This window comes from Macaca thibetana, chromosome 5 (genome assembly GCF_024542745.1).
Source record: "Macaca thibetana thibetana isolate TM-01 chromosome 5, ASM2454274v1, whole genome shotgun sequence".
In the NCBI taxonomy this organism is placed as follows: domain Eukaryota; kingdom Metazoa; phylum Chordata; class Mammalia; order Primates; family Cercopithecidae; genus Macaca; species Macaca thibetana.
In genome coordinates this window covers 86350625-86365087 of record NC_065582.1, presented here as the reverse complement: position 1 = coordinate 86365087, position 14463 = coordinate 86350625, and the positions used below count along the sequence as shown (strand labels likewise).

At 39.5% G+C, this 14463-nt stretch overlaps 1 protein-coding gene across 10 annotated transcripts in view; it reads left to right on the top strand.

Annotated features, from left to right (window-relative positions):
* NFKB1 (nuclear factor kappa B subunit 1) overlaps positions 1 to 14463 on the top strand; it is a 125228-nt gene that overhangs the window by 54995 nt on the left and 55770 nt on the right. The gene's annotated exons all lie outside the window — the stretch shown is intronic.

Here is a 14463-nt window from a genome sequence, read left to right as displayed (position 1 = left end):
TCCTAGAACTTGTGAGAAATTTTGGTGTTTCCCCCCTTCCTACTTTTGTTTACATCATAGTACATAGATGGTACAATATTTTGGTTAACCTCAGTCTGACACTTAGATCGTGTTCTCTTTTGCCCTATTAGCATCTAGAGTGTAAAATGACCAGTAAAGTAGCACCAAGAAATCAAAGAAAATTTCCCAGTTCTACTCACTTGTAATTCTCTTAATTTAGTAGGGGCTTTCCACAGGAAATCACAATAGAATAGTTGAAATGCTCTTTATCTTATGTACTTTCCTTTTGAAGAAAGGGACAGTTAATTGGCTTCTTCCCAACATGGTCCAAATTCTTGTACAGGGCAGCTGTATTTACTGTAGTACAAAGGAAATTCTACACAGAATGATGTCTCTAAGTATTTTCAATTATTAAGAACCTAATTGCTTCTCTAGCCACTGGGTTTCAGTGAAGGTGATAAAATAGATTTTCTAAGCAAGAAAAATAAGTCATGAGGGTGACTGTATACCTTTAAGAAATAAGAAATCAGTGATATTCAATCCCAAGTAAATTTGGGTATCACAGAGTCAGAGATATTCTTAATTATTTTAAGTTAAATCTGAGTCAGAAACAATGTGTTAAAAGACTGTAAAATTATTTTAAAAGAATGTTAAATATTTACATTAATAATCTCTATTTTCAATGAATAAATGAGAAACCTAGAATTTTTGTTTTGGACACACTTCGATCATATCTAATGTGTTCTAATTCCTCTAATTATTTTTATGTTATTTATAAGGATTTTTTTAAAAACCTTTTAGATTAAAATTTCTCAGTGTATCTTTGTTTGTGTGTCTTTTTTTCTCTCCCTACTTATGTAATTGAAGCATTTCTGACATATCCTCAGAACAGACAGATTCTTATCAGGACGTAACTACCCAGGGCAGGGCCCTCCTTGAATTTACTGCAAGTAAACACTTTGGGTATTCAGTCTCAGTTTTAATGACAAAAGTTGAAATCTTTGCCTAACATGAAGGTTTTTTCTTTGTCTCTAAATTTTGATTTTCCATGCTATCAGAGGTCCCATTGCAACAGGTAATTTGAGTGTTGATTGTATGTTTTCTCAGTTTGTAATTGTGGTGAAATGTATTTAAAATGTTGACAGTTTTAAAATTAAGTTTACCTATAAGGTTCTTTCCAACTCAGAAATTCTGTGATGGTAAACTTTTTTTTGTAGTTTGAAAATGTGATCTTTGGATGTTGTCTTTTGTGTCCTATGCATATGACTAGGAATCATAGAATTTTAGAGCTGGAAAATGAGTGAGACATTATCTAGTGATTCTGCAAATGAAGAATTAAGAGGGCCAAAGAGGTTAGGTGACTCAGGCTGTATCATAGCAGTACCTGGTGACGAGAACTCTGGCCACCTACTGCAGCACTAAAAATTAACCCAAATGTTTTTATCTGAAAATTTTCAGACTTCAGGCTAGGCCTGTAAATAAATAAATAAGAAGTTAAAAAATATTTGAGAAAGGTAAGCTTAATATGCCACATTTGGGAAAAGATGTGCCTTACACAAATGTATTTGGTATAATAGAGAACATTCTTCCATTATACCAAAATGAAAATTTTGAACATTCTCAAAATTCTCAAATTTTGAGACATTTATATTAAGCACAGTTTATTCAGACTCTCTGTAAACTGTGCTGTCATCCCTGTTGTTTTCTCCAAACGGAATCATACTTGAATTACAACTTTGGGGAGTTTAATGTTTCCTATTTTTGCACTCCTGGGATATTTTTCAGTGACTCAGAAGCATAAACTGACGCTGCCACGTTAAGGCTGTGTTCCAGTGGGAGTGACAGCATGTCTCTAGGACACTGGTGGGGAAAGCCCTCCTTATGCAGCTGCCTTGTGGAGTCTCACTGCTGGTGGTGAATGTGAGATCACACAGGGCCTGCAGCCAGGGCAGTGCATCTCCTCTCAGTCTCACTTCTAGTTTTACCTAGAACCAACCCTTGGCGATTGTCTGCCTCCTTGGCCAAGCCCCCGCGCAATAGGAAAACTGCGTCTCAAGGTCAAATTCTATTAATACCTGAGAGGTGAATTTATAAACATTTAAGATGTTTTAGCATCTCTGCAGCCAGTGTCTCTGTAAATGAAAATTGTTTTTCGAAGTGGAAAAGCGTAAGGTAGTACAAGGGCTTCAAAAAATAATCCTCTTTAGAAATAAGAATATTGTCAGAGTTAGGTGTTCCTGACTGTGGTTTCAAGCAGAGGAGTTAGTAAAATTCCAAAAGTTAATCGGCTTCATATACTCAACTTTTGCTAGGACTTTGAGGAAACTCCTCAGGGATCCCTCAGAGTTAGATTAGGGAGATGAACCCTGTCCTAGGACAGTAACCATTCAACAGTTGGATGGTTGGGCCCCACTGTCCTCAGCCTTTCCTAAAGTTGCCTGGGAACACCACTTTTCTGCTCCCTCCTTTTTCAGTGTAGCCTGGAGACAATGATTTATTTATTCACTAGCTCTTTTAACAAATATTGATTAAGTAGGCACTGGTTCTGTTCTAGGGGTTGGAAAAACAGAAAATTAAATAGTGCCTTTGTCCTCAGGAAACCATCCATTTAATAGAGAGACTAAGATATGCCCTTAAATACCTGAATCACCACTGCATAACCAGCACCTGTGGCTGTCATGTAGGACTTGTTGAACAAGATAATTTTTGAATGAAAGAATAAATGACCTAATTGCTCTAATGTAAAGATAAATTTCTAAGAGTCAGCTAGTTGGGATGATTATAGAAGGATTCAAGGGAGAGATGTATGAAAGCATAGATCTAACTAGAGAAAACAGCACAGCAGAAAAATCAGCAGCAAAGGTTCAAATGTAGAAATCTCTGAGATCGAATGGAGAATAGTAAATAATTTGCTGGAATGAAGAGCATATGGAAGGCAAGGGTGGTAATAAGGCTGGAGATATTAGATAAGGCCAAATCATGCAAGAATTTAAACTGTATGTTTTTAGAAAATGGGTAAGCAATAGAAATTTTATATAGGATTTCTGTTCTTGTGATAGTTTGCTATGAATGATGGATTCCAGCTGCATCCAAGTCCCTACAAAGGACTCAAACTCATCCTTTTTTATGGCTGCATAGTATTCCATGGTGTATATGTGCCACATTTTCTTAATCCAATCTGTCACTGATGGACATTTGGGTTGATTCCAAGTCTTTGCTATTGTGAATAGTGCTGCAATAAACATACGTATGCATGTGTCTTTATAGCAGCATAATTTATAATCCTTTGGGTATATACCCAGTAATGGGATGGCTGGGTCATATGGTACATCTAGTTCTAGATCCTTGAGGAATCGCCATACTGTTTTCCATAATGGTTGAACTAGTTTAAACACCGCATGTTCTCACTCATAGGTGGGAACTGAACAATGAGATCACTCGGACTCAGGAAGGGGAACATCACACACCGGGGCCTATCATGGGGAGGGGGGAGGGGGGAGGGATTGCATTGGGAGTTATACCTGATGTAAATGACGAGTTGATGGGTGCAGCACAGCAACATGGCACAAGTATACATATGTAACAAACCTGCACGTTATGCACATGTACCCTACAACTTAAAGTATAATAATAATAAATAAATTAAAAAATATATATAAAAATAAAAAATAAAAAATAAATAAAAAAAAAAGAAATTTTATATAGGAATGAGAAATTATCAGCAGCATTGTGCTTTAGGATTACAAATCAGGTAGCAGTCTGCTAACACATATTGGAGGGGAAAGGCCCAGAGACACTAGTTGGAAGAATTGCAGGGATTCTTCATGAGCTAAACTAAGAGTTCAAGCTAAGATAGATAAACTAAGGAATGAGAATGGAAGAAAGGGATAAACTGAGATTTTGGGGTGGTACTCAGCTGAAATTTGGCAACTGGTTAAACATAAAAGACAAGAGACAGAGAGGAATCCAAGATGAAAAGAGGCTTTTGCTGCAATTTTTTAGAAGGCGGCATTTGTATTTCCATTTGCAGGAGGTGGAGTAGCTTTGAGAAGAAAGGTGATTAGTTAAGTCTTGCGCACATTGAGCTGTAAAGGTATTATGGACAGGAAGATACCCTACAAACAGCTGGAAAGGTTGCACATGCTTAAAAAGAAGATGAGAACATGAGATTTCAATTCAGCCGTCATCTGCTTGGAGTAGACAGTTCAATCCAGGAGACTTGATAAGAATGTCAAGGGAGTGATCACAATAAAGGTGAGAAATGGACCGAGCATCAATCTCTTCTGAAACATCTCTTTGAGGAGGAGAAAGAGTGCCTTAACCAAAGCAGCCAGTGAAATGGGGAGTTGGGGGAGACTTTCAAGGAGGGAATGGTAACATATCCCATTCTCAAAGAGGTCAAGCAGGGGTGAGGAATAAGAAATGGCTAGTGGGTTTGGAAACATGGAATCTGTCATGACCTTTACGCACTTTTTCATTTGACAGATCAGGGGATTACTTACATTTGCAAAGGGCCTCAGATTAAGTGGTGGTGTTCAGCATTAGTAATTAGAGATTTTCTTATGTACTTGGTAGGGAGAAATAGAATGACATTCAAACAGGTATAAGTTCCGCTTAAGAACCTTTCTCATTGGATTGTAGAGAAGATCAAATGAAAGAATCGTTCAATATTTCTTGGTGTCACGCCCGGCCCATAGGTTTCAATAAATGTTAACCTTTATGGTTGTCATCATTATCCAGAAGGGGCTTTTTTTTAGAATAAGGAAGAAAAGCAGTGCACATCTGTAGACAAGCAAAGAATCCTTTGGAGAGAGAAAGAGAAGGGTAATTCAAGAAGATTAGGAATAAACATTAAGGGTAAAAACAGAATGGTTAGCCCTGGAAAAGGGAACAAACATGTTTCTCTGAATTAGGAGAGGATATGTGAAGTAGCAGGGATGTTTTGAGACTCAGTAACAGTAAGGAGGAGAAAGAGTGAAGGAACATGCACGCAATGACTTCTACCTTCTCATTACAGTCAGAGAGAATCTCAGCTGCAGATATCTGCTTAAGGTAGGAAGAGAGAAATAAGAATTGCTGTCATTTATTTTGAGCTTTTGATATAGTAAAAACTGTGCTAGACACTTTACCTCCTTTAATCCTCATGAAAATGTAGAGATTATGTATTTGTATTCACATTTTACAAATGAGAAAACAAGTAAAAAAGTTAAGTAACCCTCCCAGAGTCCGCCAGATGGTCATGGGAGCCCAGATTCAGAGCCAGCTGTGTCTTACTCCAAAGTCTGTTGCTCTTTATTGAAAGATACTCCACTAGTTTGAGATCTTGGAGGTGTACCCCTGCACTACTATCAGGACTACCCCTGATAAAGTCCTGTGGGGTGGTTGTTCCTATCCATCACCACAGTGAATATCAAAGAAGGGCCCTCTCATTTGAGGAATAACAGACAGTGAAATTGAAATGGACCAGAAATGCAAATCCTGGATCTCTGAGGGAAATAACAAAATGAGGCATAGAGGAAATATTTGAATCTGGTGCCAAGACCCATCAGTACAAGAGAGAATGCCTAATGGGCAACAGCAGTTAGGGTGGGAAGAGAGAAGTACAAGGGGGTGTTTTGGAATTTGAGGGAAGAACTGCTGCCCTAATTTTCCAAGGATGATTATTGAAGAGTTGCCTTCCCTTCACTTTCTCACAGCTGGCAGAATTCATTTCTCTTAGTGGTTAGATCCCTTTTACCAGATACTGTAGGGCCAGTGCAGCAACCAGATCCCCCAGCCAGAAACCCTGCCTCCAACTTAGACCAGTGTTCTGCTCTGGTGTGTAATAATCATATTCTAATTTAAATAGACTATTGAGATGCTACATTGGTATCTAGCCTTTTTTTTTTACTTTTAAGTTTTAATTTTATGTGCAGGATGTGCAGGTTTGTTACGTAGGTAGACATGTGTCATGGGGGGTTGTTGTACTGATTATTTCATCACTCAGGTATTAAGCTTAGTATCTGTTAGTTCTTTTTCCTGATCCTCTCTGTCCTCCCACCCTCCACCCTTTGATAGGCCCCAGAGTGTGTTGTTTCCCTCTATGTAGCAATGTATTCTCATCATTTACCTCCCACTTATAAATGAGAATATGCAGTATCTGTAATAATGGGTTTTCTGCTCTCATGTTAGTTTGCTAAGGATAATGACCTCCAGCTCCATCCATGTCCCTGCAAAGGACATGATCTTGTTCTTTTTTATTTCTGCATAGTATTCCATTAGCCATTTTTTAAAAGACAAAATAACAACAACAACAACAACAAATACAGTTATCTCCACTCCTCACCCACCACCCGTCACCTAACCCAACTCTTTATATTTTAGTAATTGCCTTCATAAATAACATTTTATCATGTCTTAATTAATTATGCATTCATTAATGTATTAATTATTGAATGCCCACAATATGACAAGCATTATTTCAAGCACTGAGGATACAACAGAGAATAAATCAATATCCTCACTGTTTTTATTTCATTTTTTTAAGAGACAGGCTCTCACCCTGTTGCCCATGCTGTAGTGCAGTGGTGTGATCATAGCCCAATGCAGTCTTGAACTTCTGGGCTCAAAGGACACTCCTACCTCAGTCTCCCAAGTAGCTGGAACTACAGGTGCACACTACCACACCCAGCTTCCCCACTCTGAGCCTCCGTCCTAATGGAGAAGAGAGGCAGTAATCAAAATACATGAAATGTGTAGTTATTAGATGGTAATTAATATAGAGAGAAAAATTAAGCAGAGAAAGCAGCAAGGGATTTGGGGGTAAAAGTTTTGGTAGGGGTAGAGTGGTCAGTGAAGGCCACCTTGAGAGATGGCAATTATGTAAAGCCTGAAAGCCGGTAAGGAATATACAGGTATACAGATGTCCCTGGAAAGAGTGTTCTAGGCAGAAGACATAGGAAATGCAAAAGCTAAGATTGCTCACCTGGCAAGTTCAAGAACAGTGAGAAACTGATGTGGCTGCATAGAAGTAAGAAGAAAAAGGACAGAGAGGACATGAGATGGTCAAATCGCCTAGGGCCTTGTAAGCCATTATAATGATTTTGTCTTTTAATATGGAGAAATATTAAAGGATTTTGTTTTAACTTCTTAATATAGAAAAATTTAATCATATACAAACACAGAATAGTATAATGAACCCCCTTGCACTAATCTCTCAGCTTTAACAGCTTTCACTTTGGGAGGGTTTTGAGTGAAGGAGTGATAAGACATGGCATGACATGACTTGAACAGACAGGATCACTCAGGAAAATAAGCCATGGGGAGACAGGACACGCAGAGGAAACATAGGAGCAAAGCTTAGGAGACAGATGATGGTGGCTGGAAACCAAGGGAGGAGCAGTGAAGTTAGTGAGAGGTGATCAGATAGAGGATATTTTTTGAAGATCTGATTTATTATTATATATATTATACTTTAAAGAAGAATTTGAGAACACATGTAGTGTAGTAAAGAGGGTAAGAAATATAGAAAAGAGGCTAGACACAGTGGCTCATGCCCATAATCCTAGCAATTTTGGAGGCTTAGGTGGAAAGATCGCTTGAGGCCAGGAGTTCAAGGCCAGCCTGGGCAACATAGCGAGACTCTGTCTCTATGAAAAAGAAAAACAAAATTTAAACAGGTGTGGTGGCATGCACTTTTAGTCCTAGCTACCTAGGAGGCTGAGGCAGGAAGATTGCTTGAGCCCAGGAGGTTGAGTCTTCAGTGAGCCATGATCATACCACTGTACTGCAGCCTGAATGACAGAGCAAGACCCTGTCCCCCCTCAAAAAAAAAAAAAAAAAAAAAAAAGAGAGAGAGAGAGAGGAAGAAAGAAAAAGAAAGAAAGAGAAAAAGAAATATAGGAAAGAAATGACACTAGAATACCAGTATTGTATACATTATTTTCTGTTTAAAAATCCACCCAACTGGCAAAAAAAAGGCTTATATGTGAACATTTATAAGACAATGCATTAATAAATTACAAACTATCTGCTCTTCCCATGTTCTTTCGCAGTGATGAATGATTAGGCCATGCAAATGTAAAGATTTATTGGTAATTTCGTGACGATGTAGTGACACCTGTTGAGGTCCAAGTTCCCAGCAATTCTTGGAATTAGCAATAGTGTGTTACTTCTTTCTCAAAAGAAGCATAATTTGTAAGCAGCTATATCTGATGTGGTAAAACTGAAAATTAAAATAAAACAAAAAAGGAAACCCTGAGTCAAAGTATGAGGGAAAAGATAAAACTTTCAGAGAAAAGTTATACATAGAGATTTTATTCATCGTCTCTGTGTAATTCACGAGAACTTCTTAGCTTATTTATTATGTCAAATGGCAGTTTGCTCTTCTAATCCCAGCCTGATATGAGCCATATATGCTGTTGGTCATTCAAAGGGGCACGAAACAGGTGAAAGAATGTCGGTGAATCAATGCACATCCATGAGTACTACCAGGAAAAGGAAAAAAAAAAAAAAAACATGCCATCAACAGTGCAGAGGATTTTTTTCATGCCATCCCCTACCTTACTGAGAATACCACATTTATATTCAGAAGACTCATAATGAATTCCAGGGTCCTCTGTGTCTTGGCTGTTTGACTTTGGGTTATGTCACTTTGTTACTCAATCTGTTTGAACTTCTGTTTTCTTATCTGCAAAATAGGGGTAATAGAGTCAACTCTGCCTCCCTCACAGGGACTTTCGGAGGCCCAAGGGTCTTTACAAATAATAGAGAAGGAAACAAACTGGCACTTTAATAGTACCTACCATGTGCCAGGCACTGCGTAGTCCTCACGACAGCCCTCTGAAGTCATGTGATTGGCCCTTTGTGTAGATGTGGAGCTTAAGACTCAGAGAGGTTATCTAATTTGTGTAAGGCCACAGAGCTAGGAGGGGGAAAAGCTGGGATTGGATCACAGACTGGATCAACTTGAAATCTCCTGCATAACAGAGAAAGAGATGAACTTTACTAAGCATCTTTTTATGCCAGAAACTGTGTTGGACATAATTCTGTACTGTCTTCTTTGGTAAAGGTCATTCTGTCCTTCCTGGTTGCCCTGGTTGCTCAACAAGTAGTAAACAATAAAAGCCTGACTGTTTTTCATCCCTGAGAGAATAAATATTATTAAAATAGTGTTCATCTTTTTCTTTCTTTCCTTTTTTTTTTTGTGCCTAATAATCTGACTTGCAACCTCACAGAAAAGAATGAATGCATGGTTTCATGTCTGTGACATGATTTTATAAAGGGGCCTTACAAGGGGACAAGTACACCTCTACCACTTCTTATAACCATTCCTGAGATCTCTCTTCTCACAACACATACCAGCAAAGCCAAACAAACAAGGTGTTTACAAATAACTGTCATCTACCAACACTGTCTAGGCAGAGTAGAGCTATGAAACACTGAGGAGACTGCACACACACACAAGAACAAATGATCATGTCACATGGTAGCACAGAGCAATGGAAAATGTGAATAGTTTGGAGGAGGACAGACCTAAGCTCAAGGATTGCCTGATTGCTCCATTTATAGGAACCATGGCAACCTACTTTATCTTCTGAGCCCCAGTTCCTCTAGCTGTGGAATGGGGTATTACCTCTGACCCCACAGGGCTGTTGTGGGGATTATCTGAGTTAGCATGTTCCATAAAACACAGTAAGTTAGGAAGTATAGCTGTATCGGCTCTGGGAATTTAACAAGCAGGAGAAGTATGACAGTAATCATTTAATTACTGAACCCTGTCTTCATATTGCACTAGGTTGCATATGGTTTTCCTGCCTTGTTCCTTCCAATCAAATTTCAAAAAAAGGAGGCAGTAGTGGAACCTTGTGGGCTAAAGTAGGGAGGAGGGTGTCATGGAAGATTCAGGTTTAGGTCTTCCTCTTGAAAAATGGGTGCTCCTCGATAGGGAAGCAGAGGGACCACGTGGGAGTTGTCCGCTTGAAGAAAATCCTGAGACGTGGTAATGGGTAGGTTCAAGGAGGTCCTGAGTAGGACTGTAGCACAGAGCCTTTGCATGTGCTGTTTTTCCTGCCAGGAGGACTCTCTAAACCTCTTGGTCTCACGCACCCCCTTGCCTGGTTATACTCCTAGCCTTCTTTCAGTCTCCACCCTCAGTACTCCCTCAGGAAGCTTTCCCTGACCTCCTGACCCAGTCAAGTGCTTTTTATGTATCTCCTGTGTAAGCTCTTCTCAGTTACACTTTTACATTTATTTGTGAGATTATTCGATTAGTGTCAGTCCCACTCTTTAATTCTCCACAAGAACAGAGATTGTGTCTGTTCTGCATTCACCATGCATCGCTTCATCCCCTAATTTACTGCAGTGTGTGGAACATAGGAGGGGCTTTAAATACTCACGGAATAAATAGACAGATTTTGGTTATTAGTGAGGTATTACCTAGGTGGGAGAGAGGATTTGTATTTGGGATTGCTAATCCCATTAAGTGCCAAGCACTGCATTAACTCATTTAATCCTAAAAAAAAAAAAAACCTATGAAAACAAGTATTCCTTTTAACTTTAAAGACAGAGAAACTGAAATCCAGAGATGTTAACCATCTTTCCCCATTGACACAGCTAAGTGGTAACAGTCGGTCTTGAGCCCAGCAGCCTAGCTTCAGACTTCCTAGACTACCACATTGTTCTGCTGCTTAGTGCAGTAGAGGACAAAGCGAGGTTCACACGTGAAGTCAGGATAGATTTCCATTTGAAAATTTTATATTTTTCCCCTCCTCTTCTTCATTACCATCATCATCGTCGTCATCATCATCAATCACTTCACAAGAAAAGCTAAGCAGAAAAGAACTGCTTCATGTGTCACCTCTTAAATTCATGTTAACTCTGCATTCTGCCAAAGTGATTTGGCCGAATTTATCCAAAGAGCAAAGTGGACATTTCAAATCCTGATTCCTAGAAAATTCTAGACTGTGTCCTGTAACCACCTTTGAAGAACCAGCACATACTTTACCCCAATGTGACAAAATTGTTTTAAATAAAAAGAGGTAATTTGACTGAGATTGGTATTATCTGAGACCCATGGTTTCTACGGCTTATTCAAAAAGCAGATCCAGTGTGTGGTCATCAGTAGGTATTGAGTCATACAGCTCCTGGAAGAAAGTCTTAAATTTCATCAAGAATGCCAAGAAGTCCTGGGTATCTCCAAGAATGATAGCTGTTACTATAATAACATAATTAATACTGGAAAATTAACAAAGCCCAATAAAATATGGCATGCAAAAAAAGATTTACCCTAGAAATAGAAGTGACCTAAATCAGTCATTTATTCCAGCCACCTGCTTTTAGATAAGATAATAATAATCTCAGGATGGTCATATTGTTTAAAAATCTCTAGGTGGAAGAGTACCTTACAGTAATAAATTAATAAATAAGACAAGTTAATGCTTTTAAACTACTGTTATTTGCTAGGTATTGTTGTAAAGGCTTTACATGCATTAATGTATTTAGTCCTCACAGCAACCCTTTGAGATACTATTATTATCTCCCTTTTACAGATGGGGAAACTGAGCAGTGCCCAAAGTCACACAACCATTAAATGGGGAACTATCTTCAAGCCCAGCTAGTATGTCCCTAAAGTCCATGCTCTTATAGTGTCCCTGGGTAGCTGATTACTCAGTTTTATCACCTTGGTCTCCTTGGCTTTAATTGAAAGCTTAACTCTTTTTTTTTTTTTTTTTTTTTTTGAGACAGAGTCTTGCTCTGTCACCCAGGCTGGAGGGGCAGTGTCTCGATCTTGGCCCACTGCAACCTCCACATCCTGGGTTCAAGTGATTCTCCTGCCTCAGCCTCCCGAGTAGCTGGGATTACAGGTGCACACCACCACACCTGGCTAACATTTTGTGTTTTTAGTAGAAACAGGGTTTCGTCATGTGGGCCAGGCTGGTCTCAAACTCCCGACCTCAGGTGATCCACTCATCTCGGCCTCCCAAAGTGCTGGGATTACACGCATGAGCCACCACGCCCAGCTGGAAAGCTTAACTCTTAATAAGAGCCTGCAATGTTCAGACTCTTTGAAAAAAACCTAACAGACACAGTTGCTCTCTTTAAACTTAACTTTCAAAGGAGTAAAAGAAGTAAAAGGAAGACTGAATAAAAAGAACTAAGATCTCCGTAGAGCAAATGAATTTCTGAATCGATTGCAAACAGTGGTCTGTCATCATGGCATCCTATGAAGTATGGTCTCCCCCATGTTAGAGTGCCAGTGTCTTCATGTGCCATATAACTTGCAAATAGTATCACTATTTTCTCTTGTCATACTTCAGCTTTCTTCTTTCAGTCCGTAGTCAGTATTTTGGAAAGTCCACAAAACCCAGGGGGCTCCCTGTCCGTTGCCCTGTGGTCTCTGTGAAAACCAGATGATGCGATGCTGACTTCGACTCTTTCAAATGGATCTAGCAGCACATGAGTCACTGGCAGCATGTTCAGTTCCTTTACCTCAGGGACTACCCAGTTCCTCATTCTTGCCACCCTTCAGTCATGAAGTAGTAGTATGAAAAATACATGAGTACTTTTTGAGGATACTTCAGACCTCTTTCCTTCAGTACCAGAGACTAATTCCCTCATAATGGTAACATCGAAGGGCCCAGTTATCTGACGCGATTGGGCTTTAATTATGCATTCCTTCTGGTGTCCTGTTTAAGTGGAAAGCCTACCTGATTTCACCCAAGTGAAGCATTACCTCATGCCTTGCTCTCTTGCAGTCCTGTGCTGGTGTCACTTAAAAGTGTAATTACATGGTTTATTTCATGTTATTTCACTCTTGATTTATTGCTGAAGAAGCCCTTGTGGGATATATCATCATAACAAAGACTGATTTCAGATGTCAACACCAGGAAACACAACTGGCATCAGCAATCTGTAGGGAGTATCTAGGGACAGCAGTCAGCTTTGGAGCAAACCCAGAACTTCTCATTCCCTGTCCCACATTTAAGGGCAGAGACTTTCTCCTTGTTAAAGGGAAAGCACTGAATTCATAATTAGCTTTATACCCAGGGTTTTTTTTAAATGTTATACCTGTTTAAGAAATTTTTTGTGCTTTGAGGTGGTCAAGATCAAATTTAATTAGAAACCCTCTTTGTGGTTGGCTTGTTCTGGGGGCCCGGCTCTTTGAGAAGGAGTTTAGAAGGTTTAAAAGTAGACCTTGCAGCAGTTTTAGCCAAGTGCATGCATAGAGGCCTTGAAGTGGAGCTGCACAGTTGATTGTAGGGGAATCTATCCTTTGTTGACGAGTGAAGCTTCTCTCCCTGCAAACTCTCTGGGGAGTAATGCCAACTCTGATCAGCTTTTCGACTCTTGGATGAAATATTGGGTTGGGGAAAAGTCCCTACTAAGAAAATCCTACCAAATCCCTGCTTCAATAAAATATGAATCCATTTAATGAAGTTTATAGTAGAAGTAGGCTAGTTGAAAGGATTCTGTCTCTTTCCAAGAAGTATTATTGGCAGGTTTAGGGTCTTCCTCAAGTTTACATCATTAGAACTTCCATCAAAGAGTTATCTTTAGGTGTGATTCCCACCCTCCCTCCCTCCCTCCCTCCCATCCTTCCTTCTTCCCTTTCCTCCTTCCTTCCTTTCTTTTTCTTCTCTCTCTCTTTCTTTCAAACTCTGGGCTGCTTGTATAGGTTTATGCATTTCGAATTACTGTGTAGTTGAGAGATTTGGGGTTTAGGTTATGCAGTCCTTTAAAAAGTACAGTATGGGCTGGGCGCGGTGGCTTACGCCTGTAATCCCAGCACTTTGGGAGGCCAAGGTGGACGGATCATGAGGTCAGGAGATCAAGACTATCCTGGCTAACATGGTGAAACCCTGTCTCTACTAAAAATGCAAAAAATTAGCTAGGTGTGGTGGTGGGCGCCTGTAGTCCCAGCTACTCGGGAGGCTGAGGCAGGAGAATGGCGTGAACCCGGGAGGCAGAGCTTGCAGTGAGCGGAGATTGTGCCACTGCACTCCAGCCTGGGCGACTGAGCGAGACTCCATCTCAAAAAAAAAAAAAAAAAAAAAAAAAAAAAATGTACAGTATGAGCTAAGGAGATAGGGTGACCAACTAATCTAGGTTTTGGCTCCAAAAGTCCTGTGTCCCAGAAAACCCCTCAGTCCCAGGCAAACCAGGATGGTAGTTCATCTTTTGAGGAGATTATAATGCATTTCCAAGTATTTAGCTGAATTTATCACAGGGTTCTGACTTAATAGGATTTAAGAAGGTTAAAATAAGGTCTTTTCTGTTAACGTTAGTATGACTTTAGTCTTGGCACTTTCTCAAGGAAGGAATCTGGTCTATTATAGGGGGCTAGGTGACTAATAAGAAAGGGTATCAAAGTGTTTTTTGCTACAAATGTCGTTATCTCCATGCTATTTCCTTTTTATTGCTATTGTCATTTTAAAGACATACCAATAAAAAATAAATTACTTTAAACAGAAAACTCTAATTTTA